The 5,109-nt window shown below is 38.0% G+C and overlaps 1 pseudogene; it reads right to left on the reverse strand.

The window, feature by feature from the left end:
- Positions 1 to 839: 839 nt before the first annotated feature.
- On the reverse strand, positions 840 to 2,360 carry LOC112941150 (uncharacterized; annotated as a pseudogene).
- Positions 2,361 to 5,109: the final 2,749 nt, after the last annotated feature.

Genomic DNA, 5,109 nt, shown 5'->3' on the forward strand with positions numbered 1-5,109 from the left:
GAACTTATCTGGAGACATATGTCGACTTTGATTGAACCATGACATGCACTTGGACTTGCCCCTGATCCGTTTGAGTTTTTTTTAGTTCTCAAAATCTTAGTCATCGTCAATTGATCTATGTACCCTTTATGCAGAGGTGTCCAGAAATGATCATCTTTGCAGATTTCATTCATGATTTTCTCTCCCTTTATCTTAAGGTGCCCGTAGGATTTTCACCTACAAGATTTTATTATTATTTTTTTCGTCTTATGATTCCTATGAAGGTTTTCACCGACAAGACTTTCTCTCTCTCTCTCCTTTTTTTTCGATGTTGCCTTTGATGATTATATCATTTTCAAATTTGTCCAAAAAGTCAGTTGCCAAAATAAACAGAATTACAATATGACATTATTCGACATAAAAAAAACTAAAACAATGCCCAGTTTTATGTAAATACTGGAAAATTGATTTTTTATATATATATATATATATATATATATATACATATATATATATATATATATGATCGAACCCCTAAAGGGTTGCTTACGTATTCTTTCGGAATCAGGTCAAACGTAGTTCAGAAATTTCAATGAGATCTTTTTTTATTTTTTGAAGAGGTGCCTTTGTTCTTTCAACCCCAAACTTGTCGCAGGACCTTAAAATGCATTAGATGTAGTATCTTTTGAATGAATCTGCATTAACAATTATGCCCGTGATTTTTCCTTCCACATCAGTAAGGTGAAGGGCTCCTCCTTAGGACAATACTTCCTTGATAAGATATGGACCTTGCCAATTTTGGGAAAACTTTCCCTTGGCTTCTTCTTGGTGCGGGAGAACGCGCTTTAAAAACAGTTGACCTACTTCAATGTGTCTTGGTGCACCTTTTTGTTGTATGCACGAGCCATCCTTCGCTTATAAAGCTGACCAAAACAGAAAGCCGTCAATCGTTTCTCTTTTATTAATGCGAGTTGCTCTAGTCGATTTTCGACCCATTCAGTATCTTCAATTTCAGCCTCGACAATAATTCGAAGAGATGGAATTTCGAATTCTTCTAGAATCACAGCCTCAGTTCCATACACCAGCAAATAAGGAGTTGCACCAATCGAGGTACGCACTGTTGTGCGATATCCTAAAAGTGCAAAAGGCAGTTTCTCATGCCATTGTCTAGTGCCTTGAACCATCCTTCTAAGAATCTGTTTGATATTCTTGTTGGCTGCCTCCACAACTCCGTTGGCTTTTGGTTTGTATGGAGTAGAATTGTGGTGCACAATTTTGAACTGCTCGCATACCTCCTTCATCAGATTACTATTGAGGTTTGCAACATTATCTGTGATGATAGCTCTTGGGATACCAAATCGACAAATAATGTTTGAATGAACAAAATCCACGACCTCCTTCTTAGTGACTGCTTTGAAAGTTATCACCTCCACCCATTTGGTGGACTAATCAATTGCAACCAAAATGAATCGATGTCCATTAGAGGCTTTTGGCTCAATTGTTCTGATTACATCCATTCCCCATGCAACAAAGGGCCAAGGAGCAGCCATGGGGTGCAACTCTGAATGAGGTGAATGAATGAGATCTCCATGGATTTGACATTGATGACATTTTTTTCACAAAGCGAAAGCAATCTCTTTTCATGGTAAGCCAATAATACCCCGCCCAGAGTATTTTTTTGCAAGGACATATTCATTCATGTGTGGTCCACATACCCCAGCGTGCACTTCATTCATAATTTTCTCGGCTTCTTCAGCATTCAAACATCTCAATAAATTTAAATTCGGAGTTCGTTTATACAAAACATCCCCGCTCAAAAAGAAACCATTAGCCAGAAGTCTAATAGTTCTTTTTTGGCTTCTGTTGGAATGTTGGGGGCATCTCCCTGTCTTCAAAAAATTCTTGATGTCTGAGTACCATGGCTCACCATCAGGTTTTGCTTCCACTGTATTACAATAGCCATGTTGGTCCTGAACTTGAATCTCTAATAGGGTGATGTAAGTGTTTCCATAATAGAGAAGCATTGAGGCTAAAGTAGCCAAGAAATCGGCCAAATCATTATAAAACCTGGGAATGTATCTAAACTCGATGTACATGAATCTTTTGTTAAGATCTTCCACACATTGTCTGTATGGAAGGAGCTTGAGGTCTCGAGTTTTCATTCGCCTTGAGCTTGTCGGATAAGCAAATCAGAATCTCCTAACACAATTAATTCTTGCACACCTAAATCTATTGCCATATTTAGACCCATGATGCAAGCTTCATACTCAGTCGTGTTATTTGTACAAAATAAGAGAAGTCGAGTTGTTGCAGGGTAATGTTGCCTTGTGGGCGATATTAAAATTTCCCCAATCCCTATGCCTTTTGTGTTGGTTTCTCCATCAAAGTACAATTGCCAGACTTGATTTTTATTTGAACCTACTTCCTCAATTGAGTTAATCTCTTTATCTTGAAAATATGTATCCAATGGTTCGTAATCACCATCGACTGGGTTCTCTACCAAGTGGTCTGCCAAATCTTGGCCTTTCATTGTAGTGTGACTGACATATATAATGTCAACTTCAGTGAGCAAAATTTGCCATTTGAGCTACCCAAGTTAGGGCACAAAACGGTGTACTTAACCTCATAACTAGTGAATTTCTTGCTCAAGTAGTAGATAGTCTGCTCCTTCCTTCCTGTAGCATCATGTTGATCGAGAATCGCCTAAAGGAATTATCTGTTACTGAAAGATATAGAAAGAGAGGCATGTCAGGTTCAGACGGTACCAACACGAGCGGGTTGGACAAATACTCCTTGATTTTTTCAAAAGCTCGTTGACAATCTTCTGTCCATCTGACAGCAGCATCCTTCTTCAAAAGTTTGAAAATGGGCTCACATGTGGTTGTGAGTTGAGCAATAAACCTGCTGATGTAGTTCAACCTCCCAAGTAGACTCATTACTTCAGTTTTATTTTTCGTGGATGGAAAATCTCGAATGGCTTTTATTTTGGAGGGATCCAATTCGATTCCCCTTCTACTGACAATAAAACCCAGAAGTTCTCCAAATGGAACTCCGAATGCACATTTTGCTGGAAGCTTGAGGTCATATCTTCACACTCTTTCTAAGAATTTTCTCAGATCTTGCACATGATCAACTTGTGTTTTATAGTTGATGATTACGTCGTAGACATATACTTCAATTTCTTTATGCATCATATCATGGAACATAGTGGTTATAGCCCTCATGTAAGTCGCCCCAACATTTTTAAGACCAAATGGCATGACCCTGTAGCAATAAGTTCCCCATGGAGTGGTGAAAGCAATTTTCTCAGCGTCATCTCCATCCATCAAGATTTGATGATACCCCGCATAACAGTCCACAAAAGATTGCATCTCGTGTTTTGCACAATTATCAACTAGGATGTGGATATTTGGTAATGGAAAGTTGTCTTTTGGACTATCCTTGTTCAAATCTCGATAGTCAACACAAACTCTTGTCTTTCCATCCTTTTTCGGCACAAGAACAACATTTGCCAACCAAGTAGCGTAACGAATAACTTGGATCAACTTTGCATTCAATTGTTTCATTATTTCTTCCTTGATATTTTCACTCACGTCCGAATTGAATTTCCTTATTTTCTATTGGACCAGTGGAAAATCAGGATAAACGGGCAACTTATGAACCACTAAATCGACACTCAAACTTGGCATGTCATCATAAGACCAAGCAAATACATCTTTGCATTCAAACAAAAGTTGTATTATTGCCTCTCTAATTTCCTGATTGATATGTAAACTTATTTTTATTTCCTTAACATCCTCGGAACTTCCCAAATTGATTGTCTCAGTTTCACTAAGATTAGGCTTCGGTTTGTGCTCAAACTGTTCCAGTTCCCTATTAATTTCCCTAAAAGCCTCTTCTTCATCATATTCCACCTCTTGACTTGGTGATTCAAAATTAAACAACTCTTTGAAATCAGGGAGTGAATTCTGCATGCATGTCATGTTATCAAAGCCGTCATTTACAGAACTGAAAAATAGAGAATAAGAATTAAGGGAGAAATTTTTTTTTACCATGAAACTGAAATTTCATTTCATTGACATCAAAAAGGGACAGAAGGGTTGACAATAACAAAATACTTTAAACTATTCGAACCACAACCCTGAGACCAACAAAATACAAAAGAATATAAAAAAACTACCACGACTCCTTCCTTATGGGTAAAAGAATGTCTTCCCAATTGCTTAACTCAACACCTGAGCCCACGAGCTGCATATTGGCATGATTTGTGCCTCCACCAACTTGGACCACATTTACTTCACAATACAACTGACTGAGATCCTCAATAGTTTCTTCAATGTCTTCAAGAGTGAATGAATCTTTCAATTCTGGACCCTGAGGTTTGATAAAAGAATGAGAACTATGGGGAATCGGTTATGGCAATGACCAATCAATCCTTTTGTGGTTCTCAGCTTTAACTCCATTTCTCTTGCTTTGTTTGTATCCGAGGACAGAGGTGCCTTGATTTCCTAAAAGAGTAATGGGATCCACGATTCCTTGCAAATATACTCCCAAACCTTTACCCGGTTGATAACCATATTTGAGCATCGTCGTTGCTACCATTGAAGCGGAAGAAGAGATACATGATTGGATGATAGATTTTCCTTTTTTAAAGTGATCGACTGATACAACCTCAAAAGACTGGTAAACAATAAAATCACATCCTTCCTTTGCCTCAATGTATGGGACGGATGAATCTCTATAAATAGGTGAATCATTTTTCCCATGAACAGTGATTTCTTGATTGTTGTATTCAAACTTGACAACTTGATTTAGAGTTGATGAGACGGCTCCATCCATGTGGATCCATGGCCTTCCTAGTAGAAAATTATAAGATGTTTCCATATCCATTACTTGGAACACAATCGTAAAGACTATTGTCCCAATTGTCATGTTTAACTTGATTTTACCAATGGTATCCCTCCTTGAACCATCATAAGCTCGCACAAATACATTATTGGGGCGAATTTTGTCAGTATTAACTTTCAAGCTTTGCGGCGTAGTAAGATGGCATATGTCTACCTCTGACCCTCAATCTATCATGACCCTCTTTACATAGTAACCTTCAAATGTCACTGTAAGATGCAAAGC

Source organism: Solanum lycopersicum, chromosome 3, assembly GCF_036512215.1.
Source record: "Solanum lycopersicum chromosome 3, SLM_r2.1".
In the NCBI taxonomy this organism is placed as follows: Eukaryota; Viridiplantae; Streptophyta; class Magnoliopsida; order Solanales; family Solanaceae; genus Solanum; species Solanum lycopersicum.